Source organism: Tasmannia lanceolata, unplaced genomic scaffold (genome assembly GCF_043159265.1).
Source record: "Tasmannia lanceolata isolate RefF3 unplaced genomic scaffold, GAP_Taslan_0.1 ptg000044l, whole genome shotgun sequence".
NCBI classification, from domain to species: domain Eukaryota; kingdom Viridiplantae; phylum Streptophyta; class Magnoliopsida; order Canellales; family Winteraceae; genus Tasmannia; species Tasmannia lanceolata.
The window spans coordinates 3,895,858-3,923,758 of record NW_027518721.1 but is presented as its reverse complement, the minus strand read 5'-3'; the positions used below and the strand labels follow the sequence as shown (position 1 = coordinate 3,923,758).

The following is a 27,901-nucleotide window of genomic DNA, read 5'->3' as shown; positions in this document are numbered from 1 at the left end:
GCGGAATGCACCATTCCCCAGCCGAGCACTGAACCTTAAATTGTTCGAACCCCGGCTGTGGAGATGGAAGCCACGACTGAGGAGCGAGCAGGAGATGGGACTAAAACGGAAATCACCCCCGCACCAGCCGAACAGGATCCATCAACCGCCGAACCGATTTGGGAAGTGTACGTTGACGGATCTTCGAACAAGGGTGGCTGTGGAGCCGGTTTGATTCTCACTGGACCTGACAATTTCACTGCAGATTATGCCCTAAGGTTCGGATTTCGTACGCAAACAATGAGGCAGAGTATGAAGCCCTCCTCGCCGGACTGAATCTTGCTGCCCAGGCCAGCGCCCAAAGGCTTAAAGCATACTGTGACTCCCAGCTGGTTGCAAACCAGATTCAAGGGGTCTATGAGGCCCGCGACGAGCGTATGGTCAAGTACCTCTCCCAGGTCCACCAGCTAGCCAACAAGTTCAAAAGTTTTGAGGTCCTTAGAATCCCCAGAACAGAAAATACAAAAGCAGATGTGCTGTCTAAGCTGGCTGCGTCCGGATACACCACTCTCGGGAGTATATGCATGGAGTTTCTACAGAAGTCCAGTATCGAAGGTAAGGCCGCTGAAATAATGCAGGTAGAGCACGAATCATGCGAGATGGACGAAATCATCGAGTATCTACGTAGCGGGAAGCTCCCCGAGGCGAAGAAGGACGCCCGCAAAGTGACACAGAGAGCAACTCGGTTTTCCCTTGATGGTGAGAACCTGTACAAAAGGTCATACACCCTCCGTACCTAAAGTGTCTCCGGCCAAGCAATGCCGCATACGCCCTACAAGAGATGGACGAAGGGATTTGTGGAGAACATCTGGGGGCAAGGCCTTGGCAATCAAAGTGCTGCTGAGAGGCCTGTACTGGCCTACCTTAAGACAAGACGCACTGAATCTAGTTAAAAGGTGCGAGAGATGCCAAAAATTCTCTCCCACAATCCACCATCCTGCTGTATTAATGGCCCCGATCATCAGCCCGCTCTCCTTTGCAGTATGGGGGATGGACATCTTGGGCCCCTTTCCACCGGCCTCCGGAAGACGCGCGTTCGTAGTAGTTGCAATTGACTATTTCACCAAGTGGGTGGAGGTTGAACCTCTGGCCCAGATCACAGAGCAAAACGTGCAGAACTTCTTCTGAAAATCAGTGGTTTGCAGATTCGGGATCCCCCGCGTCTTGAAAACGGACAACGACAAACAATTCGACTGCAGGAACTTCCGAAAATTCTGTTCCGACTTGAAGGTCGACAGAGATTTACCTCGATGGCACACCCTCAGACAAATGGGCAGACAGAAGTAACGAACAGGATCCTGCTTCAGGGGATTAAAAAGAGGCTGGACGAGAAAGCTGGCCGATGGGCGAATGAGCTTTATCATGTCCTGTGGGCATATCGTACCACCCCGCGCACATCAACGGGGGAGTCACCATTCAACTTGTCCTTTGGGACGGAGGCCGTAATACCCGTCGATGTGGGCGCCCCGTCTCCAAGAGTCACCAACTTCAATGAGAAACTCAATGGAGATGGGCTCCGTGTAAATCTGGACTTACTGGAAGAAGCCCGGGAAGAGTCTCGAATCAGGGTCGCCGCCTACAAGCAGAAAGTTTCCAACTATCATGATTCGAAGATACGCCCCAGAGAATTCTGAGCGGGAGATCTGGTCCTAAGGAAAGTTGCTGTCTCCCAACCAAAGAAGGTCGGAAAACTCTCCCCGACCTGGGAGGGACCGTACCGAGTAAAAGAAGTGATCCGCCCTGGAAGTTATAAGCTGGAGACATTGGAGGGGCACCTGTTACCCCATGCCTGGAACTCAAAGAACCTCCGAAAGTACTATCAGTAGTAAACCACCCGGCGTGGAAGTGACTTTGTAAATATATACCGAATGTGAATGATAGAAGCTCTTTTACAAATCTCCTCGCAATGCTATTTGGAAACCCAGTTCGCTAAAACTTGAGTACTCGCTGCTTGGTTTGTCACGGGTCGTCTCCGCAAAGATCGGGAGCGAACTCCTGGTCCGGAACCAGCCCGGACGCAAAAACCAATGCCGCATGGAAACCCAGTTCGCTAAAACTTTGGTACTTGCTATTTGGAAAATCAGTTCGCTAAAACTTGGGTACTCGCTGCTTGGTTCGTCACGGCTCGTCTCCGCAAAGATCGGGAGCGCACTCCTGGTCCGGAACCAGCCCGGATGCAAAAACCAATGCCGGTTGGAAACCCAGTTCACTAAAACTTGGGTACTCTGGAAACCCAGTTCACTAAAACTGGGGTACTTGCTATTTGGAAACCCAGTTCGCTAAAACTCGGGTACTTGCTATTTGGAAACCCAGTTCGCTAAAACTCGGGTACTTGCTATTTGGAAACCCAGTTCGCTAAAACTTGGGTACTCGCTACTTGTTTCGTCACGGCTCATCTCCGCAAAGATCGGGAGCGCACTCCTGGTCCGGAACCAGCCCGGATGCAAAAACCAATGCCGCTTGGAAACCCAGTTCACTAAAACTTGGGTACTCTGGAAACCCAGTTCACTAAAACTCGGGTACTTCCTATTTGGAAACTCATTTCGCTAAAACTTGGGTACTCGCTGCTTGGTTCGTCACGGCTCGTCTCCGCAAAGATCGGGAGTGCACTCCTGGTCCGAAACCAGCCAGGATGCAAAAACCAATGCCGCTTGGAAACCCAGTTCACTAAAACTTGGGTACTCTGGAAACCAAGTTCACTAAAACTTGGGTACTTGCTATTTGGAAACCCAGTTTGCTAAAACTTGGGTACTCGCTGCTTGGTTCGTCACGGCTCGTTTCCGCAAAGATCGGGAGAGCACTCCTGGTCCGGAACCAGCTCGGACGCAAAAACCAATGCCGCTTGGAAACCGAGTTCGCTAAAACTCGGGTACTTGCTATTTGGAAACCCAGTTCGCTAAAACTTGGGTACTCGCTGCTTGGTTCGTCACGGCTAGTCTCCGCAAAGATCGAGAGCGCACTCCTGGTCCGAAACCAGCCCGGATGCAAAAACCAATGCCGCTTGGAAACCCAGTTCACTAAAACTTGGGTACTCTGGAAACCCAGTTCACTAAAACTCGGGTACTTGCTATTTGGAAACCCAGTTCGCTAAAACTCGGGTACTCGCTGCTCGGTTCGTCACGGCTCGTCTCCCCAAAGATCGGGGGCGCACTCCTGGTCCGGAACCAGCCCGGACGCAAAAACCAATGCCGCTTGGAAACCGAGTTCGCTAAAACTCAGGATCAAAAAGAGAAGAAGAGGAGCCCAAGGCACCCCCTGGCTACCACCCCGTGAAGGGTCCGTCTCCTGAACTACTGGAGCAGTGGTGGTGCCTGGCTCATCGTCGCCAAGCGTCACTGGGTCAGGGAGGACTAGTCCCGTCAGGGTCACGGCTGGGTTGGATTCTTTAACCTGCTCAAGATAGTCAAAGAATCCCACCTTGTAGGACTCGCTGGACAGACTGAAAAGTTCGTCCTCCTTCTTCTGAATGGCCTCCGCGACGGCCTCCGCAACGGCGGCTATCTGTCTCTCCCGGGCTCTCTCCCTCTGTGCGTTGAGAGCCTCAGCAACTTTCTGCTTTTGAGGGGCCAAGTCTTCTTTGAGCCGCTTGTTCTCCGCCTCCGTCCGCCCAATGGACCTTTGATGCTCTTCAGCCTCCTTCATCAGCTTCCCACTCTCCTCCTCGGATTTGGTTATCGCCTCGGAGAACTTCTTGCTCTTCTCCCGAAGGTCGTTATAATACAATGAGATCTGCGGGCAAGCAAGTGTTAACACAAGAAAGCGAGGCAAAAGACAACAACACAAAAAGCAAGCATACTCACTGGCCATCTTACCTGGTAAAGTGAAGAGAAAATGGCCTCGACGGCTGCAGCTGGAGGTTCGTGGAGAACCTGGTGCTTGTCCTTGCTGAGAAGAACTTTGGAAAGGAGCTCCGTAGCTACGCTTTCACCAAGGCCAGAGTCATTTTTCTGAACGGCCCAGTTGGGCCGAAAAACATTGTCTCCGGTCCTCGCCTGGAGAGGACGGGCTCCAGCAGATGTCCCCCCTGACTTCGAGGACCCCGCTCCTCGGCCATAGGCTCCCTAGCCCGACCAGAGCCGCTTCACCCGAGAATTCTCCACAATGAATGGGGGCCCCTCGTTCCACCTCCTCACGGATTAGGGCGAACGTCCTCATATCCTCGCCCTCAAGGAGCGCCTTGCGGCTCAGCGCAACTGTGTCCGGGACGTCCCATCTTAGAGGAACCGACCAAGGCTGGGTGGACTCCCTGTCCTCGACATAGAAGAACATGTTCTTCCATAAGTGGATAGAAGAGGGAGTGCCAATGATCATTTTCACCTCGGGGCGCTGGCTAATGTAAATCCAACCCCCTTCCTTATGCCTCTTCAAGTGTGCACAAGCGCAGAATAGCGACACAGACACGTTTCTTTCGAGCCGGCCATGGACGAGGTACATGAACCCAGTCAGCACCCTCCATGAGTTCGGCGCAACTTGGGCCGGAGCCAGCCCATAATGTCCAGCTCTCAGCTACTCATCATATATACATACATCAGAGCTTTTGTTGCAAGCCCTATCTCCCTCTATCGCTGGCCTCAGCCCGAACCTTGAGGGAACACAGTACCTATCCGTAATGTCCCTCATCATGGACTCATCAAGGATATTTTCCTCGTGAAGAGCCCGCATGTTATATTGTGGATTGGCGTCCATCCGGGCCCTAGCTACGACCTCAACGGCCCAGCCAGGGATGAATGTTGTGGAAGCCTCGGCGGCGTCACTATCAACACTCGCCTTTGTTCGGTGATAACTATCCGTTGGGAGAGGAATGGCATTCAAGTCCAAGACCACCTCCTCCTCCTCCTCACTATCTACGATCTCTACTCCAACATCGGGACTCGCCATTATTTGCTCCGGAGTTCTAGTCGGATTATTTTGAGTCCTCTCTGACGAACTAGACCCTGAGCTACTGGAAGACTCCCCTGAAACGGACCCCGAACCGGACTCAGAGCTAGAACTACTACAGGACATGAACGCAGAAAAAGAAACGAATAAAAGGCGCGCTCAAGAGGATTACCGGTCAGAACTGAAAGCTCCCAAATCCGCAGACGAACACAATCACGAGCTACGCGAAGCCGAACTGGGCGAGCCGAACTGGTAGAGCAAAAAGTAGAAAGGAGAGAAAAGTGAAAAGTAAAAAATGAAGGGTGAAAACCCTCCTTTTATAAGCCTCGGCCATGGGTGTCTGCATTTAATGAAGGGCACACACTTCGAGGACGCCCGTATGGGTGCCACGTGTCTTTCATTAATGATGGACACGAACTTTGAGGCAAAGGCACGCGCAACTAAGGGCATCCGTGAAGTGTTCGTGTGAGGGATAACTCTTAAAACCAATTGAGTCCGGCCCAAGCCGGACTGGATATGGCGCGTCCGCTACATGACAAAAATGAGTCCGGCCTAAGCCGGACTGGATATAGTGCGTCCGCTACGCGACAAAAATGAGTCCGGCCCAAGCCGGACTGGATATGGCGCGTCCGCTAAACGACAAAAATGAGTCCGGCCCAAGCCGGACCGGATATGGCGCGTCTGCTACGCGATAAAAATGAGTCCGGCCCAAGCCGGACTGGATATGGCGCGTCCGCTACACGACAAAAATGAGTCCGGCCCAAGCCGGACTGGATATGGCGCGTTCGCTACTCGACAAAAATGAGTCCGGTCCAAGCCGGACTGACTCGCAGGCTAGACAGACAGATTTTTCGGACTGATTTCCAGGCCGGACAGACAGATTTTCGGGGCTGATTTCCAGGCCGGACAGACAGATTTTTCGGACTGATTTCCAGGCCGGACAGACAGATTTTTCGGACTGACTCGCAGGCCGGACAGACAGATTTTCCGGACTGATTTCCAGGCCGGACAGACAGATTTTCCGAACTGATTTCCAGGCCGGACAGACAGATTTTCCGGGCTGATTTCCAGGCTGGACAGACAGATTTTCCTGACTGACTCGCAGGCCGGACAGACAGATTTTCCGGACTGACTTCCAGGCCGGACAGACAGATCTCCGGACTGACTTGGCAGGCCGGACAAACGGCTTCGCCGGACAGACTCCTCCCGATCAGGAATGTGACTCACCACACTTCCCCAAATCACTACAATGACTTGGAGAACTAGGGGGCAACTGATGGGGTATAAAAACAGCAACCTGTAACAGGTCGACACCTGTCCAGGGGTATTATTGTAATTACCTCAGAGTAGGTAAACTCAAACCTATGGCAGGACGACACCTGTCCTGGAGTAGGTGAACTCAAACCTATAGCAGGTCGCCACCTGTCCAAGGGTAGGTAATCCCACGTCACCAATTTTCCCCTATAAAAGGGGATCCAATGTTCAAACCAAGGGGTAATGCAATAACCTCTCCTCTCCCACTCTTAAAATTAGCTCTGCACTCTTGCACATACTGACTTGAGTGTCGAAGGGCCTGTCCGGAGTAACACTCCGGTTGGTCTTCTGACCTCGTTTGCTCCTTGCGCAGGACTCAACTCCTTAGCTCCCTCACTTTAGTTCCTTGGGCCCTCTAGCTCAGCTCTGACGTCACTGCCGTACCTGTTACCGATTTTAGGTCTAACAAATTGTAAAACCCCTATAAAAGAGACGAATTTCCATTTTTATAAAATCTTCCTCTTCATCAGATTCTACCAGAGGTATTTATAACCAATTACTTTTCTTTTATTTAAAAGATATAGTAATTCTGAAAATTAGGGAAAGAGGAAAAGATTGCCCTGTCAGTGGGATGGAGTTGCCGATATTTGGACTTCTTAAAGAGGAAGCCCAAAGTTTTTAGAACATGCTGAAATCCAACTTGGCATAGAAAGAACTGCCAAAATTAAGGATGGTAAAAAGGGAAATGATATTTACGCCCCTTTCATCACAGGGACACCCATTTGCCAGTGTACTTTGCAATCAAAGCCACTGGATTTTTCTGACATAAAGTACATCAGCTCCCTTTCTGCCATTGATACACTGACGTTGGGTGTCCCTGGTGATCAAAAGGGGCGTAAATATCACTTCCCTTGTAAAAAAATGGACGTTTTCCAATAATTGCACTGTCCTGAGATATATAAGGAAATTTATTAAATAAAAAGAAAGTGCATCCTTTGAGAAAGGAAAAACCGACTCACACTCTTTTTAAAAAAAAAAAAAAAAATGATAGAGAGAGCATGTGAGGAGTGTCATTATAAAAATGAGGGAGGACAGATGTAATTTCCCACATAAGATATAGAAAGGAACCTAACGAGTGTGTATCAGCTCTATTAACTAGGATGGGTCCCACGAATTGACCAAGATTAATTTGCTTAAAACAGAATAAGAATCAGAAACCCCAAATCGAGTGCCATAATATGACCGAATGCATGGTGTTGGGAATTTTTATGATGGCTGGTTTTCTCAATATTGGCTCAAAACTTTGTGAGAAATGGTGGGCCTACTTGAAATAAAAAAGGATTGTGAGCCCCACTAGTGTAAAATGAAGTATCAAATTTTCAAACTCTTTCCTATCAATCCACTTATCCAAAACATCCATTCGTTGAGCCACACGTAAATTTCGCCCAAAATATTCTCCATAGGAAGGTCAGCCCACCACTGAATAATCCCAACCGTCCAATTAACAAATCACAGGGGTAAACGACTACGCCCCTACAAATTATCTCCACAAGATAGTCCGGACCGTACAAGTGATGGGCCACAATGTGAATATGTTGCACCCCATGAATCATATTCGTAAGATGATCTAAACAGTTCATGTGATGAGCGAGAATGTAATTAGATCGTACCCAAAACTGCTTCAGTGGGATAATCTGAACCGCATAAAATAAGTACTCGCAAAATTCCAACTGCCCACCGAAGGTAGAATATTCAGGATATTAACGGCCCTCCAAACAGCCAGTTCAACACCTTGCGGTCCATCTCAACATACACTACGCCATATGTGGTAAGGGCATTCCAAATAAGCTATCAAGGTGGACCCCACAGCTAGTGGCTGAATCTCATCTACGCTTGTCTTCTTTTAGTTCTTTTAATCCCAATCCCAAACAGATACAATACACCTAGGTGGCCCCAACACAATTATTAAGAAAGGAGTCTTAAATTCTTGTTAATCTCTTTCGAATGGTGGACCCTACTTTGATATTCTGCCACATTTAAAATTTGAATTTTAAAAGGATGACAGGCCCCCCACTAAAATCACGCCTCTCCTAAATTCTTTCCAATTGATGATCCAAGCCGTCCAATTAGGAGTCACGACTTGAATTTATCGTTCCTTGCACATTTCCTCAGTAAAATCATCCGAACAATCTGTTTTATCAGCCGCAGCATAAACAAGTTGTGCTCCCCCAAATGAAATAATCCAAACCGGCACTTAGCAAACCCCAATGCATATTTGACCAAAACATATATGGGTCCTCCATAAGTTCAAAACTCATGCTTTTCATGGAAATCAATGCAAGGCACACTTGCTTAATCTCATTCCAATTGAAATGTTCAATGCGGGCCCACCCAGTGGGTCCAAATCCTCTCTTGTTCGGATTCTTGTGAATAACCCCACTTAGCAGGAAAATGTGAAACATGGCGGAAATGACCGAAAAGATCGAGAAAATATAAGAGACGGACACGGAAATGGAAAACACTAGAAAATCGATATGAAAACACTAACTTCTTTATTGATTAAAGCGGAGCAAAGTGGGGGTGTCTACAGTGATATTAAATAACCGCAAGCGCATGGATCGTGTAAATATGGGTCGAACTCAGGGAAGAGAAATCTTGTTTGTGAATCATATTCTTGTACCACTTAGAATATAAACTATGATATATGTTGCCTTGCATACTCAGGATTTTTGTGGACGTACCTCGGAGCCAACAATATCTATATGATTGTATTCTAAACAATCTAAGAATCGAACACTAATAAGATTGCGATTTGGAAATCTTAATTTAGGCAAAGTGCACCAAAGTTCAAATGATCTCTTTTAACTACTTATCTAATCTAATTAGGAAACCAAAATTCTAAGGGCCTAAGTTAATTAAAAAATTGCAAAAGTAATTTGGAATAGTGTAAAAGATTACTTAAAGTTAGAATCCACCATGGGTTTGGATTAGATTGAGTAATTAAAATAACTCTTGAATTGGGTTGAAAATTTGATTAACTAGTCAATAAGGAATAAGATCAAAGGGAGGTCATTCAATTCCTTATAAGTAATTAATCAAATCCACTATCCAATTTATATTATATAGAACTTTATATTTGTTAATCAACAATCATTTATATTAAAGGAGAAAGCCAATGGAATGAATGATTGGGGTTTTCTACACACAAAATCATACACAATTTTTTAATTGAGCAGATTTATTTAATTATAAATATTTCTCCTTCCCTATGGCTTCAACTAAACCCAAAGTAATTAGGATTTAGTTATTCATGAAGAAGGGAAGAAAAACAAAAATAAAAGAGATAGATGGGAGAAGAATTGCCATATAGAACTTGAAAGGAAATGAAAAAAAAAAAAGGAAAAAAAAGCAAATTACTCCACTAATTTGAATTGAAATAAAAGTACATCAACTTGAACTTGAAAATAAATAACAAAAATAAAAAGAACTTATTTTTTTGCTCCTTCAATCTTTAGTTGAATCTTCTTCCTTCAACCTTTAAAGTCACATTGAGTTTGAATGGTGGATGATGATGCCTTGGATTGAGAGTTGAAAAGAAAAAGAAAAAGAACTTTGAAAGGAAGTAAGAGAGAACAAGAGAGTAAAGAGAGAGTAGAGAGAATCCTTTGTTATTCTTCATTCTATTATATAGAAGAAATTCCCTTCTAATTTCAGCCCCCAAGGGAGTTCACAAAAAAAAGAAACTTAGCATCTTTGTATTTTTTCTCCTCCTTGCCTTGCTTTTATAATTTCAGCAACTCTCACCTTGTCTTGATAATTTCAGCAACTTGTAAGCAAATTTCAGCAACTTTTCCTCTTTTCTTTGTAATTTCAGGTTGACCTTTTCTCCTCTCCTTAACTTTTTGACGTGGGAATAGATTGTTTTACAAGACAAAAAATATGAGTGGTATGCTTACAAGGCTAAATATATAAGAATAGCAAGCAAGTGGGTCCCACTTGTATTGCATACGTTTGCAATAGAATAAATTAGAAATTACTATTGTCAGACGCAAAACTTGAGAATTGAAGAGAGGGCATTCTTATAAGAGAAATGGCAAATTAGCAAGTGGGTCCCACGTTTTCTTTAAAAAGTTCAAGCCTTCATCCCTGCCATGCATGGTTTGCATGGCTTTCTAAAAAAAAAACATGCCATACGTCCCATCTTTATTACTAACTTTCCAAAAGCCATGTTTCCAAAAAAAATGAAAATAGCAAGTGGCTTGGATGTTTGGTCATTTTATTGTATGTTAAAAATATCAATCAACACTAGCCCAAATAATGAGTCATTGCCTATGCAAATCAGCCATGATGTCACGCCCATCTCAACGGTTCGGATTATCCCATGGGTTGCAATATTTAGAAATAGTGAGAGCAAGTGCAAGTAGGTGAAATGGAAATTACTATTTCATGCAAAAAACGTGTACAACTGTAAAGATTTGCATGTGTTTTGTAATTGCATGTTGGTCCCATAGGTATATTATATAATATATGAATCACATAGCAATTGCCATTTTTAATCCAAAACCGTTGGCTGCTTTTAGAAATCTAAGTTTGCATGGTTTTTGTATAACTCTAGTGGATCCCACTTTGTATACATTACATAAACTTTTCAAAAACGTGAAGGGTTGCATGTTGTTATTCAAATCAAGGTGGGTCCCACCGTATGCATGGTGCAAGTAATATACCAAAATGTGGAAGCATGACTGGTTGTGATTTTGGAAATTCAAGTCAAGGAAACCAAAACGTGAGCTGCAGTGAGGTGTGGGCTTTACAAAATGCCAAAATTTGTGGTTTCTATCCATAACTGTGCTCTCCATTGTGGGCCCAAAAAACGATTCTAACATGACATGTTCAAGTGGGTCCCACCATTAGTTGGACATATGGACCGTCTGATCAATGATTTGCAAGCTTTAAATAGAAAGGTTAGGATCATCTACCATTGTAAGTTTCGCACTTTGCAGCATAACAAAATGGATGGTGTAGATCATGATCCAAAATCATGAATAGAGAGGGTCATTGCGAAAGAACACCATCCTCCTTCCATGAAGTATTGCACAATAACACTTAAACCCATTCCCATGTGATGATCCAAACGATCCAATTATTGGGTTGATCCAAATCGTTCAAATTGATGGATATATTGCTATATAAATTACTTGCATCCCTAAACCATCCCTGTAAGTTTATCTAAGCCGTTCAAACATTAGTGATAAAAACCACCTATAGGGCCACTTGTTCACTAATCCAAACTGTCCAATTTGTGAGCCTGATGACCGTGCCCCAAGCCATTTCTTTTGGATGATCTAAACTATTCATTTCATAGGCCTTAGCTCTATTTTCGTTAAAAATCCGAAAGTAGCCCTGAAACACCAAAAACAACAAAATACCTTGGTAGTACTGCTTTAAATAACAAAAATGCATGCTTTTCACACATAAATGTGCTCATCAGTTGCCTAAATAATATTATCTATAAGTAGGTGAAGAATTCCATGTCTCTAGCCACTCCACTCGAAAAGTAAAATGTAAAGTGCTTTTTAATCAAACAGGGCCACTGTGAATTGACATTGAGTTCTCAATCCAAATCAAGGAAACTGCTAACTAAATTGCAAACTGTTCAATCTTCTCACACACCCATCATTTGATGATATTCGTCAACTCACTGTTGAGAGCTGTTTAACTTATTTCATTCTCGTTATCATAATATGGGAGTGCAGTATATCATTTTCCTTCCATATTCAGGAGTTTCATAAATAGTGAGAGCTAAGGAGTGTCATTATTAAAATATGAGAATGCAGGAAATTATTTCCATTCCATTATTCAGGAGTTTCATAAATATTGAGAGCTATGCACTCTAGTACAAATATATAGTAGAGAGCAGCAAGATTTTAATTATTTTTGCATAACAGTAACTCAAAAGAAAAATTATAGAAAGCTTGTATTAGATATTGGCACCCCTCTATCTCTTTTGAAAATTGTTACAAACTTACAGTCAACTAGAGAAGTTCAAAGTGAAATGATTAATTGGGGATGTCCAAGGAGGTGGCTGGGTTGTTATTGTCACTCCTTGCTCAAGTTTCAAACAAAGAGAGCACTGACAATATCGAACAAGTGGGTGCAAGTCTCTATATGTACATCCAGCGAAGCTACAATGACGTAGATGCAGTTAAATGAAAAGCCAAATGTGTTTTTTTTTTCAATCATTCGTCCCACTGCTTTGCGTTGTTGAGAATTTGGTTTGCTGCCTAAGCTTCATTTTTTTGTTTCCACGATAACCCAAGAAGAAAAGGTTAAGATGCTACTGAAACTCCTATAGATTCCCACATGAAGGATAATGCTCAGTGTAATCAGGTACCTGGGCCTGTCTTTCCCTGCCTGAGCATCTTTCTCATCCTATTAGTACCTGAAGTCATTATTTTTATTTTTTATTGTCAATTTTTAATTTGTGATTTTGATTGAGATGTTATTTATTCAATTTTGTGGTTTTGATTGACATGTTATTTATTCATTTCTCACTATCAATGTAACACACCTGGCATGGACTAAGGTTTAGTCCAATTTAAGTAATTACGATTTAGTTATTCATGAAGAAGGGAAGAAAAACAAAAATAAAAGAGATAGATGGGAGAAGAATTGCCATATAGAACTTGAAAGGAAATGAAAAAAAGCAAATTACTCCACTAATTTGAATTGAAACAAAAGTACATCAACTTGAACTTGAAAATAAATAACAAAAATAAAAAGAACTTATTCTTTTTCTCCTCCAAACTTTGGTTGAATCTTCCTCCTTCAAGCTTTAATGTCACCTTGAATTTGAATGGTGGATGATGATGCCTTGGATTGAGAGTTGAAAAGAAAAAGAAAAAGATAAAGATAAAGAACTTTGAAAGGAAGCAAGAGAGAATAAGATATTAAAGAGAGAGTAGAGAAAGTAGAGAGAGTCCTTTGTTATTCTTCATTCCATTATATAGAAGATATTCCCTTCTAATTTCAGCCCCCAAGGGAGTTCACAAAAAAAAGAAACTTATCTTTGTATTTTTTCTTCTCCTTGCCTTGCTTTTATAATTTCAGCAACTTTTACCTTGTCTTGATAATTTGAACAACTTATAAGCAAATTTCAGCAACTTTTCCTCTTTTCTTTGTAATTTCAGGGCTTGTCCTTGCTCAATTTTTTCAATCATGATTAATTGGCAAAGAGGCCCCTTTGGCGACACCAGTAAGATACTTTGGTCCCCTATGCCATTTGCAGATGATGTGCTCATTTTTGCAGAAGCAACCCCCCAAAATTGCAGAGGGCTCCTAGAAGCGTTTACCAAATTCAAAGCCTGTTCTGGGCTTGACATCAAGATCAACAAGAGTGAAATCTTCTTCTCTTAGGGAAACAACTGCTTTAAAAAATATATCACAAGTACTCTTAACATGCAGGAAGGTCAACTTCCAGTCAAGTACTTAGGCCTGCCCTTAATTACAACCAGGCTCATATCCTCCGACTACTTACCTCTGATACCAAGTGAAATTCCAAAGGTAAGCCCGAGTACTTACTCTAATGGCAACTTATGAGAAGATAAAATTTAGGTTGCTAACAAGTTTTAATCTTTTGAAAACTCTAACCCAAATTTTGAAGATTAAGAGATCAAGAATAAAAAATAAGCACACAAGTTAAATCTAAAGTGCAATGCAAATGAAAAGCAAGAGACAAGAGATAATGCACCCGAGATTTAAAGTGGTTCGGTCCTCCAAACGCGAGGCCTACTCCACTCCACCAACCAAATCCGTTGATGGCTTCACTATATGATCTTCTTAACTTCAGCGAAGATCGGTGCCGATTACAATTCCAATTGCTTTAACCTTGGTGGCAATCTTCACCACGGAGAGTGGGCTCCGCTTCTCCCAACACTCGCCCAATACAAACGTCTTGAATAAGAAAGAAAGAACAAACAAAAAATCCCTCACAAGGGTACACAATGTTTGTAGAAGATGTACAATTTGAGCCTAATGATCCAAATCCTAATCTTAGAGGATGAGAGGCATAAACAAGTTTGAATCACTCTTATGATGTTCAAATAGAGTTTTAGAGTGTTAGGATTGATGATTGGGAAGTTAGGAATACCCATATATATAGAAAAACCCAAATATGACCGTTTGGTGGCATAGTGGTAATTCTGCAAAAATTTCCAATGGCTATAATTGTTACCGTTATAGTGGTCTCGGAGTTCCGAGAAATTCTAGGAGTTCTGGGTAATACAAACAGAAGATGAAAAATTCTACTGGACCAAATCTCGGAGCTCCGAGGATTTGTCTCGAAGTTCCGAGCTCAGAGCTCCGAGAATTATCTTGGAGTTCCGAGAAGCCTATGTCAAGCAGATTTTCAATCTTTGTTTTTGGGCTTCCAATTTTACACCAAGTTGGGATTGTTATGAGGGTTCCAAAGTGTTGGAACACCACAAAGACAATCACTTAAACATTTAGGGGTGTGTGTTTATTTACTTAATTTATGCCTCTTAAAATCTAAAGCTAGGATTGGATCTTTATACATTCTAAAAAAGACTTAAAATGGTCTTCACTTGCAATGCTTCAAGTCTTCATGCGTCTTGCATCTCCGATGTCTTTGGCCTTCCGAATGTGGTCAAATGAGTGCTTCTTGGCCTCAATCCAAGCAATCTTGTCTTTGATCAAACATGTTCTACAACTTAGACAAACAAACACATTAGTGATATAAATCACTTGTGTATTAGAATCATCAAAATAAGATAGGAATGCCAAGGTGGGAACCATTGGGCTTACAGAAATCTTCTTCTCTCAGGGAAACAACTGCTTTAAAAAATATATCATAAGTACTCTTAACATGCAGGAAGATCAACTTCCAGTCAAGTACTTAGGCCTGCCCTTAATTACAATCAGGCTCACAGCCTCCGACTGCTTACCTCTGCTCACCAAAATCCAGAAGAGAATGTCTACTTGGTCTTGTAGAATGTTATCCAGATCTGGGAGAATCGAACTCACTAGAACTGTTCTCAATGCTTTCCAGCTCTATTCGTGTGCAGTGTTTCATATCCCCAGTGAGACATTAAACAAAATCGAACAAATCTTCAGAAATTTCATATGGTGAGGAACTGAAATGAGGACCTCTTACCACCCAATCAACTAGGACACTCTATGCTACCCAAAATCAGAAGGTGGGCTTAGAATTCAGAAACTTCATGACATCAGTGAAGCCGGGAAACTAAAACAACTTTGGAATATTATCAGTGGAAGGAGAAGTCTCTGGGAATGCTGGTTCCAAGCAAAATACCTCAGAGGCAATAATTTCTGGACCAGAAAACCTCCAAAATTAATGTCATGGGGAGCCAGGATTGTGTTCAATTCTAGAGAAAAAGCAGCAAAACATATTTGTTATTCTATTGATGATGGAGCAGGGATCGATTTTTGGAAACAGCCATGGCACCTGGATGGCATTCTCATTGATCTTTACCCCGAAGGAAGCACAGCTGATAATGTTCAGATTATGGACATTCTTGATGGCAAAGAAGGATGGGATGAGGATATCTCCAACAGGCTGCCTGGAATTTCTCAAATTCTAAACAAATCCATTCGCATCCCTAGGGGGGATTTTCCTGATTTGGAAACCCACCACCAAAGGGACCCTCTCTCTTAAAAGCACCTGCAAAGTCTCTCGGAAAAAACAAACCAACCTGCCATGGTTCAGAAGCTTCTGGTTTAGTGGGCACATCCCGAGACATAGCTTTGTTGGATGGCAAGCCTAAATTAACAAACTAAGTACTCGGGACAAACTATCTTACCAAGGCTCTTCAAGGGACACAAATTGCCTCCTATGCTTAACGGAAAGGGAGGACACCAACCATTTATTCTTTAAATGTTCTTACTCTGCTTGGATATGGAGATCTATCCTTCGGAGATTCAACTATAGAAGAAAGCCACTTGCGACCCTCCAAGCTGAAGAAGAATGGATCAGGTCCACCACCACTGGAAGGAGTCAATCTGCAATCAGGCTTAAAGTAGCATTCAATGGGACCATATACCATATTTGGGCTGAACGGAACAGGAGAGTTCATGAACATAAATCGCAGCATAAACAAAAAATCATGAACAATATCCTTGTGGAAACTAGATTAAGATGTATTCACCTGAAGCTTAATGAAGGCGCCACCCTCAGGGGGGTCTCTCTCAGCTCCTGTTTGAATCTCCCGAACTATGTAGCTATCACTCCTCAAAAACTTTGTCATTGGGGACCTCCTCCACCGGGATGGTTCAAACTGAATTCTGATGCGTCATTGGATGGTGCATTAGCTGGGCTGGGGGGTTAATTAGGAACCCCAAGGGAGATACCATTGCTTCATTCTCCGTTACCTGCGAGCCTAAGACAATTCAAGAACTCGAGATTGAAGTGATTCACATGGGGATAATCCTGGCAAAAAATAAAAATGTGAGTATGTTATGGATTGAATCTGACTCCCTTATGTTATGGATTGAATCTGACTCCCTTCTAGCTGTGGATAGCATCAATGATCAACTCAACTGCCCATGGAAGACAAGGTACACATTGTTTAGGATAAAAAAACACCTTACTTCCTTCTCACAATGGAAAATCTCCCATATGTGGAGAGAGGCAAATTGAGGAGCTGACTTCCTCTCGAAAGTAGGCTGTCCAATCAAAGGAACCGACATTCAGCTAGAAAACCTGCCCCAGGAGCTGAATTCCATTACCTATGAAGATGGCATGGGGACCATCTACTACCGAATTTAGCCCGAAGTACTGCCTTTTAAATTTTTTGTACTTTCAGGCTTTTCTTTATTTTTTGTTTAGGGATTGTCCCCTTCCTGCTGGCTCTTGGGCCCCCTCTTTGTTCCTTTTATGTTTTAGTTATCAATGATATCTAGTAGGGGTCTTGCCTAACTCCATCTTACCTATAAAAATAAAATAAAAGAGTAAGACATCTGGGCGATTGATGGCAGACATCAAGGTAGAAATAATTATGTGGCTATGGTAAAAAAGAGAATCCCATACGGGGTGGATGACCTCATAAGAAATTGGTGGTCAATCATCTGGGATAGGGCAATCAGAACTAAGCCGAAGCCAAAATGGAAAGCCCCGTCGAGTGGCTGGTTGAAACTTAACTTTGATGGGAGCTCCCTTTGCAATCCTGGAAGAGCCAGCATTGGTGGAATCATCAGAAAACAGTGAATATCATTATGACTTTCTCAAGTCCAATCGAAATATGTGTTGCAAATGTGGTTGAAATCAGGGCACTCCTTTTTAGCCTAGGATGGACGCTTATGAGAACAATCAACGACTGTTAATTGTTGAGGGTGACTCGACAAATGCATTGGTGTGTGCTTCAGGGAGTTCAAAAGGTCCATGGAGACTACAAAACTTAATTGCGGAAGTAATTGATTAGTAAGATTTATGGATCCTAGGATTATCGGCAAACGAGATGGCTGATAGCCTAGCTAAGGCGGGAGTCCATAGGGATGAGATGTTAGTTGTTTCATATTTGTATTTCTATATGGTTTTGAGAGTGTTAACTCTTATCTTGTACCTTTTAAGAGGGGGGGGGGGGGGCATCTTGTCCTATCCCGATTATAAGAAATTGTCATTTTTCCAAAATAAAAAATAAAATTGCTCCATAAGCTTAAGCTGTTGGAGATGGCTTTATTTAATCTTTTATACTTTAACACTCCCCCTCATGTGTGGCCCCTCTTTTTAGGGTTGGCCTACACGTGGCACATGTGGCCCCTCTTTTAGGTTTGGCCATTGCATGTGGATTTTTGCCATTGAGGAGGTTTGAACTCAGGACCTTTGTCTCTGATAGACTGATACCATGTGAGACAATCAATTGCTCCATAAGCTAAAGCTGTTGGAGATGGCGTTATTTAATCTTTTATACTTTAAAACTCAGATGGAAACTTTCCTTTCAGATTTTGATATTCTAAGATATTGGGTAAAATTTATTGCTTGGTATATATATTTTTCATGTTTACTTATTGGTGGCTTTTGTCTCCAATTGGAATCGCCTCTACGGTGTATCTACTGAAACAATCTTAATCAAATTTAGAAAAGGGAAGTATTCCCTTTGGGAATTTCACTTCGGTGTGTTTCTTGAAGGAAAGGTATTAAAGATCTCTACTAGCCCTTCTTTACCAAGGGTCATGAGCAATCTCAATCAAACATTGTAATCTGAACCATTTTTGCTTTACATAAATAAGAAAGAATAGGGTTGTGCCAACTCCTTGGATTGGATATCAGTAGTTAAGTAGCATCATAATCCCGGGCTTCTTATTCAATTTGTGTTTATTAGAGATTAAATGTTTTAAGAACAACTATTATCTATAGTCGTGTGCCCAATCGATTTCATATGCGGCGTTTAGCATTCAGATACAATTTTTTCCTGCTGGGTTTTTACTATTTTGCATGGATTTTTTTAAGCAATGGGGTATCTTCTCTTGTAAAACTTTGCAGGGTTAAACATTTAGTTGCATAAAACTTAGCTCATGGAAAATGAGAATTGTTATGTTGGATTTTTTATTAAAAAATCCAAGTTTCAAATATTCCATAATTGGGTTGAGGCTTTAAGGTGGCTTTTCATATTCCTTGGTACTCCAAAAGTCATGCACAAAAGGACAAAAGAGTGGGCCTTTCTTGGTGACTCTTTGTATTCCATTTATGGTGGCTCTTTGGTTTTCTCTTTTTTAGTTAAACGCCTTTAGTTCTCTCATTAAGGGTGATTCCAAAATAATGAAGAGACTCTTGGCTAGCTTCTAAAGAGAGAAGAAAAAGTACAGCTTTTCTATTAGAGAGAGAAGAGAGAAGAGAGAAGGAAAAGGTTCTACACCATTGTTGTGGTGTGTGAAAGGAAAGCCAACCAAGGGGTGTGTCCCATATTTTTGTGTGAGATTAAGATCTACACAAGAAGCCTCAAAGTATTTTTGTAGAGCCCGATTTGCTTAACTAGAGAGACTCGAAGCTTTGCCTTCAAAGTGTTTGGTAGGTGCACACCAACACTTAGTTGTTGTTCCTGGAGGCGGTTCAGTGGTCAGATTCTTGCACCGGAATAGGGCCGAATAACGTCTTAAGTGAAGCGTTCGAGGACGTACAGCAGCTCTACAAATATTGAGGATTATCTATGTTTGGTTTGATCTTTCCATCTTTCTCTAAAATCATATTTTTGCAATCATTCATTTTATAAGTTTTCCCTATTTGCACCAACAATTTTAAGACGTTATTCGTATAAGATGGATATTGTAAGAATTATGGCTATTAATAGTCTAAAGCTTGAGAACTTTGATGGTTCTGATTTTAACGCTTAGCGTCGAAAAGTGATTTTTGGAATACAACTTCTGAAAATCTACTATACTGTTCAAGATGAGAAACCCGATTTTGAAGAAGAGAACTCTAAGGAAGAGGCGGATTGGGATCGTGATGATAATTTCCGTAGAAGTTATTTGCTCAACTGTTTGTCAGACCATCTTGCAGATGTTTATAGTCAAAATAAAATAGCTAAAGCAGTTTGGAACAATCTAGAGCAGCAATATAAAGATGAAGAGAATTTGTCCAAGACTCATCTTATTGACAAGTTTCTAGATATGAAATTTGAAGACAGAAAAGAGGTTCTGCCCCAAGTGAAGAAACTTGAAAAAATTGTGTTGAAGCTTGAAAAGAAATCTATTAAGCTTAACAATGTTTTCATTGCTGGAGCTATTGTAAACAAACTCCCTCATTCCTGGTTATCTTTCTCTACGGAGATGGGTAAAAGAAAGAAACAAGTTTCTCTTGATGATTTGAAGCGGTTCATTCGTATTGAAGATGAAGCCCGAACCCGTTCTCAAATTGAGTTGCTTGAGAAGCAGAAGGCTACTGGCAACATGATAGAGGCAAAGCCAGAAAATAACAAAGGAAGATATGATGTGACAAAGAAGAAGTACAATCCTAAGAAGAGTGAAATGAGAAAATGGAATTTAAGAAAAAAGGTTAATGTTTCAATTGTAGTAAGCAGAGCCACTTCGCTAAGGATTGTAGGGCACCACCAAAGGACAAAGAACTGAAGTAGTCAGTTAATGTGTTCACTGGAAATGAAGAGATTTCAGATTTTGTGGCAGTAATATCTCATGTGGAGGGTACTTCAGATTCTACTAATTGGTGGCTAGACACTGGTGCTACTTGTCACGTGTGCACCAACAAGTCACTATTTGCTTCTTATGTGGCTTCAAAGGAGAAAGTAGCTATGGCGGATCGTTCTACTACTGATGTGCTCAGTTCTGGGACTGTTGTGTTGACACTCACGTTTGGGAAGACTTTTACTCTGAAGAATGTCAAGCATGTTCCATCCATAGCTAAAAACTTAGTGTCTGGCAGTCTTCTATGTGATGCTGGTATGCGTCTTGATTTTCAAGGTGGTAAGGCTGTTCTTTCTTATAATAATTTGTATTTTGGAAATGCTTACCGCACTGATGGAATGTACAAAATGAGCACTGTTTCTTCTGTTGTTAATGAAATCACTTGTTCTGATTATTCTTCTGAGTTGTGGCACAATAGAATGGTCATGTTAACTATAAAAAGTTGCAAGACATGAAGAGTTTGGGATTATTACCCAAATGTGGGGGTGATAAACCAGGAAAGTGTGAAGTGTGCGCATAAGCTAATTTTATCCTGAACAGAGTTCCATATTCAAAGACAAAGATTACACCACATGAACTTTGGTATGGTTATCCACCTAGTTTGGATATTCTTAAAGTGTTGGGGTGTCTTTCATATGACAGAATACCAGATATCAGGAGACCAAAGATTGGGCCAAGGGCTAATATGTGCATATTTTTGGGATTCGCTGAAGATAGTGATGCTTGAAGGTTTCTGGATCTTGGCACTAACTCAATCATTGAGGCCGGAGATGCTGAGTTCTTTCAAGACAAGTTCATAAAAGACAAGAATGTTTCACTTAGTAATCTGTCAGAAAACTCTCATGCAGGAGAGTCTACTGAACCAGAGGATCTTGTCTCCCTACCAGCTTCTCAGAAGGTTATCAATGGAGATTCAGTCATGTCCAAGGAAGCTGATGGCAATGATGATTCCCTCATTCTTGAATCTCATGAGCCACGTGCAAAGCATATCAAGAAAGCTAAGTCTTTCGAGGATGACTTTATTACATACAGTGTTGAAGCAGATCCACAGACATTCAAAGAAGCGATGAGTTCTAGAGATGCTCTACTCTGGAAAGAAGCTGTTAATGATGAGATGGACTCATTGATCCAGAACAATACTTGGGAGCTAGTAGATATTCTTGAAGGTGCTAAGCCCATTGGTTGCAAGTGGGTCTTCAAGAAGAAGTTATGTGCAGACGGTTCCATAGAGAAGTATAAAGCTAGGTTGATGGCTAAAAGCTTCACTCAGAAAGAAGGTATAGACTTCTTTGACACTTATGCACCAGTTTGTCGGATTACAATAGTTCATGTTCTTATTGCTTTAGCAACAATAGAATGAATGATTATGCATTAGATGGATGTGAAAATGGCATTCCTAAATGGTGATCTGACTGAGGAACTATACATGCAACAACCAGAAGGATTCAGTGTTGAAGGTCAACAAAACAAAATGTGTGCAGGTTGATAAGATCTCTCTATGGTCTAAAACAAGCTCCAAAGCTATGGCATGAGAAGTTTAACAAAGTCCTCAGGAGTGATGGATTTGGTGTCAGTAACTCTGATAAATGCCTATACAGCAAGGTTGATGGAGATAAGGCAGTAATCATCTGTCTCTATGTAGATGACATGCTAATCATTGGGACAGATATACAGATTGTTACTTCTGTGAAAGGTTTTCTTTCATCACATTTTAGTATGAAAGATCTTGGAGCTGCTAATACTATCCTAGGAATCAGAGTTCTGAGGACAGAGTCTGGGATTGGTTTGTCTCAATCTCATTACATTGAGAGCATGCTGAAGAAATATGGATATTTTGATCTAGCCGAGTTATTAGTTCCATATGACTACAACCAGAAGCTCCATTCCAATACTGGAAGAACTGTAAGGCAATTGGTAGTCTAATGTATGCAATGAGTTGCACCAGGCCAGATATCACATTTGCAGTGGGGATGCTCGGTAGGTTTACGAGCAATCCAGGTAAGGAACACTGGAATGCAATCCAGAGACAGATGAGGTACTTGAAGGGTACTCTCAACTATTGTTTGTTCTTCTGTGGTTATCCATCAGTTGTAGAAGGTTTCTCAGATGCCAGTTGGTGTTCAGAGCCAGACGACTCTAGATCGACTGGAGGCTTTGTTTTCACCTTGGGAGGTGCTGCAATTTCATGGAAATCCAAGAAGCAGACCATAATAGCTAAGTCTTCTATGGAGTCAGAGTTTTTTGCTATGGAAAGGGTTGGAGAAGAGGCTGAGTGGCTCAAAGTGCTTCTGCTGGATCTTCCGTTGAAGAAATTGCGTTTGTCAGCAATTATTATCTTTTGTGATAATCAAGTGGCCAGCACTGTCACAGAAAATAAGCTCTTCAATGGAAGAAAGAGGACTTTTCGTTTGGAGCACAGCTATCAATCGGATCTGATAAGTCGAGGGGTCATTGCAGTGATTGATGTTCGATCATCAGAGAATGTCGTTAATCATATGACAAAAGGTCTGAAAAGAAAATTGGCCCTACAGACAGCCGCCAGAATGGGACATTTGAGGTATGGCAACTTGCATTTGAGTTATGGTCATTTGCAATTGGAATAGTCATTTGTGTTTATATCTATCATTGTAATAACATTTATGGTTCAAAGACTTGTCTACCTAATATGTCATTCATGGTTCAAAGAATAAAACACAAGTGGACTGATTCATGATTGCTTACATTTGTTGTATAAAGGACTAAATGCATTTGTTGCACAAGGGTCTCATTGCATGTGTTGCAAAACAGGACTACGTGTAAGCCCAAGGGTTCCCATGGGTTCAATCATTCACTTTACCTTCTTATTTTGATGCTAGCAAACACAAATTGATTAGCATTGTCAGACTAATGTGTTGCTTTGAGATGTTGTACTCTACACAGGAATCTGATATGTTATATTGCCATTACACAACTCAACACAACACATGGCTAGTGGATCCACACTCACATTGATCAAGAGCTTGCACCTACAATTGAGACATCCTCATTTGAAGATGTTCGAGTCATGAAGCTCATTGTGAAGATCCAACCAGTTTCTAAGCAAGTGTCAAGAAGGAGCTTGGAGTTGAACATGCCATGGTGACTCCTCATGCACCTCTCAACATGATTTGAAGATTGGATGAAGTCACAAGAGCCATGACAAAGTTCAAGATGTTCACTCAAGCGGAAGAAATCCAAGGAAGTGCAAAGGAACCAAGACATTCTAAGAGAACTCAATGGTATACAATATTAGAATGTATTTGGAGTCCTCTTGATTTTATGTTTAAATGTACTCTCAAAAGGTTTTCAAAATGATTTTCATACTTAACATTTTACATCTTTGAAAACCATTAACACACACCTAGAAATGTGTTTGAAAACCTTAGACTTAAGCCCAAAGACCATAGCCCAAAAGCCCGTGGTTTTTAAAGTTAAAAATGGAATTTTACTCAGGGCCGGTCGACCAGGCTATGCCGGGCGACCACGGGATGCTAACTGGAATTCCAGGGCATCTCGAAATTTATCGGGCCGGTCGACCTGGGTAAGCCGAGCGACCGCGGATACGTTTCTGTTTCAGACAAAAACAATTCAGTATGGTTTGGGTGGTCGAGCTCCATGTGTCTGGTCTACCGCGATAGTGTTTTTGAGCCGAATTTTATTCAAACAGATTGCCCTCACCGGGCGACCGCCATAGGGCCGGTCGACCTCGCCGGTATGCAATTTGAAATTCAAATAGAGAGCCCGATAAGGGCGGGCGACCACAGTGCCTCAGTCGACCGCCGTGGCTTGAAAATAGATCCGTTGGGGCTTTCGCAGGTTGACTTTTTCAACCCTGTAATTTACAGATTTACCCCCAAACGGTCATATTTCCTAGTGGGCTATATATACACTATCTAAACCTTTCTAAAGAACCTTTTGCAAGATCAAATCACATCTTCTTGAACATAAACTTTTATATGAAAGGTTAAAACCTCTTTAAACTTGTATTTTTACATTCCATCAAGAGGATCTCCATAGGCTCTGCATTTGTATCTATTCATTGGAGAGTTTGTGAGCTTTAAAAGTTGTAATCAGCCTATCAAGAGGCATTGAGAGTTTTTTCTTTTTATTTCTTCATTCTATAATTGAGGGTCTCCGATTTGGCCTGGAAAGAAAGGTAAATCATTTATAAGAGGAAGACGTCCTTGGAAAAGGCTCCGTGCGAAAGGTTGTGATCCCTTTGAAGTTGAAGGAGTTGGTGTACGGCTTTAAGATTCGCTCGTTGAAGAATCTTATTGGTTAGTGAAGAATCCCAAGGAGGAAAACTTGGAAGAGTGGAGTAGGTCAAGTCGTGACCGAACCACTATAAATCTTGTGCCTTGTGGATGCTTTCTCTTCTCCTTCTCTTTGCACTTGGGTGTTTGGTAATCTTTCCCTTTACTTATGTTTATGCTTGATTGATTAAGGGTTAGATTTGTTAAGGCATAATTAATAAAATGATTTTAATAATCCACCTAATTAAGCTCCAAATTTTTAATTGTCCAATTCACACCCCCCCTCTTGGGTTGTCACCTTGTATTTCATTTGGTATCAAAGCATAGGCTCTTAAAGAGATTTTTAAATCTTAAAATCTACAAGAGAAAGATCAGTGACAATCCAAATGGATTTTGAGCTAGGCCAATCCGCTCTAATTCCTCTATTTTTTGATGGAACAAATTTTTGAAGTTGGAGAATAAAAATGCTTGCCTATCTCAAATCCATAGACTTCGACATCTTAGATGTCATTGAAAGGGAATTTTCTATTCCAAGAAAATGCACCAAAAATGATGCAAAATTATTTTCATTAAATTCAAAAGCTATTATTATAATATGTTGTGGACTATGTCCTAATGCTTTTGATAAAATATCATCATGAACAAATGCAAAAGATATTTGGACTAATCTTGAAAATTTTTATGAGAAAAACGATGGTCTCTCTTTAAAAGATAAAAATATTATTTTTGAACAGAAAGTGACTTTACAAAAATCTTTTGCAAAGAAAAATTCTTTCAAACATTCAATTTCCGATTTAGAAAAACAAATTGAAAATTTAAAATCCGAAGTTAATGAATGTTTGACAAGAAATGAAAAATTAAGTCATTTGAGCAAAATCTTACTAAACAAAAATAATTACTTAATCAAACAATACACTATCCTTGGAAAAGAAAAGGAAAGCCTTGATAACACAAACAATTATTTAAATGAAAAATATAAACTTGTTTGTGAGAATAAAGAAAAACTAAAAGCTAATTTATCTCAACAAACAAATTACTTTGAAAGTCAATTAAATGAGATTAAATTAGTTAATAAAAAACTCTCATTAAAGAACCAAATATTACAAGAAGATAAAGACAAACATATATGTTTACATATGTATTCTTGTGGTTCTAGTTACTCCTCATCTACCCACACTTATTCATGTTCATATTGTGGTAGATTAGGGCATAACAAATCTAGGTGTAGGCTTAGATTTGTGAAATCAAGCAAGTTTGTGTGGATAAGAATAGATACACTCTCACACACAAACTTGGTTGGAACCAAATTGATTTGGGTTCCAAAATCCCCCACTCAACTCATTGTTTAAAATTATTGATATATGGGGTTATGCTTCAATTGTGTTATCATATGAATTCTATTTAGATACTATTCAATAGTGCATTCTTTGTATCTAGATCACTTGTGCTTTAATGACATATCATTTCATAATTAAGTATAGATACATATCATCAGTCGTGTTGTTAATAGAATGTATCATTGCTTGTTGAGCTTCATGATCACATCATATATCTCTTATAGTCTATAAAGAAAATAAGAAATTACGTTTGTAGACTATATGTTGTGCTTTTTTGAAAAATCCATCTAAGTGCAAGAACACACACATATGCACTTAGTATCCACAACTAGATGAACCAATATGTCAAATATTGCTAGACATTGATCAAACATATATATTTTGATATCTAGCAAAATTCATCAAATACACATCCACAAAGAACTTCATTGAAAACATATTTCCAATCATCAATTTGAGCTTAAATGTTAGAAAAATAGAAATGAATTTTTACATTTCCTCACATAGCCTAGGGATCAAGTTTACATGTTCATTAGAATCCCAAAAACGTTAGAAAATTAGGAGAAAATCAATTTGTCCACAAAATCCCTTGAAAAATATCAAGAAATTAAAAACATGAGTGTGGCGGTCGACCGAGCCTAGGAGGGCGACCGCGAAAGGTAACTTGGACAAAAATAAAAAGAGTCGGGCGGGTCGCGGCGGGCGACCGCGATAGCTCGATCGACCGCTACGGTCGAAAACTGTGTTTAAAGGGCGTCCGCAAATCTTTTTTTTTCACTTTTGCCATTTCTTTCTCTCCTAGGGTTTTCTTCTCTCTTTTCTCCCAAATTATTTTTGGCTTAGAATCATCAAGATTAAGGCATTCAAGTGAGTTTTAATCCATTGCTTCATTTCTCATCTTCTCCCTTTCTTCGTTTCTCCTCATTAAAATCTCTTCATTCCTTCTCCTCTGTCATTTCTCTCGATTACTCTCGTCTTTCATCTTCTTCATCCATTTTCCATCTATTTTCATCATCCCTCTCAAAACCACCTTGGTTCTCTTTTTAGTTCTCTCATTTTCTCTTAAAACTCTAACTCTAAAATGTCGGCATGAAAGTAAACCATCGGACAAAAGGGAAAAAAGGCGTGAATCGAACCGGAAGAAGAGGTGTTCCCCAATGAACATTTCGTCAACAAGAAAGCCATGGATCACTACAATGGATACAAAAACAGGGTAATCATCTCAGGAAGAAATGTGATCTTCAAGGACTTTGGAAAGTTTGATCTCACCTCACTGTTTGCATTTCAAGGTTGGTTTTTGTTTCTTGAATACGGTGCTACAATTTACCCTGACCTGATTAGATATTTCTATGCAAACCTCGCCATTACTCATAAGGGTGTTGTGATGAATACATACCTTCAGGGAGAATTTGGGCTAAACTTAGCTGACTTTTGTAGATGGATTGGAGTTCACAATGATGGTAGGAGGATTTTCTTTTGGGGTAAGAATGAAATCAAAAATCACTTCGTCATGACAGAAGTGTATGATACCTTAGGAACCGTACCCCCTCCTGAGGATAAATTGAATATCAATGCCAATTCAATGAATCCTACTGCGAGACTGATTCACAAAATAGTAGCCTACAACGTCACTCCTAGAGCCAGAAATTTTGATGCAGTGAAGCCTTTTGAAGCCCTCCTGATCCATTGTATCATGAAGAAAATCAAGTTAAACTTATGATTCATTATTTATGGATACATGGATGAGGCAGTCAAGAGATGACATGAAGGTCTTCCTTTTGGGGTGATGATTACCAGACTCTTAAAGAACAGAAAAATTGATCTATCTAAAGAGCCTTACAAGAACCCTGATCCCGTGCTCAACCATACCACCATTACACTTATGAAAATTTCTATCCCTGGTGGAGCTAGTCCTAGTGGGGTTGCAGACGATGAGGTTGATGAGGCCATGAG

General features: G+C 41.0%; 1 pseudogene; it reads left to right on the top strand.

Moving 5' to 3' along the window:
* The first annotated feature begins 22,271 nt into the window (after positions 1-22,271).
* On the top strand, positions 22,272-22,943 carry LOC143864037 (secreted RxLR effector protein 161 pseudogene; annotated as a pseudogene).
* The last annotated feature ends 4,958 nt before the right edge of the window (positions 22,944-27,901 follow it).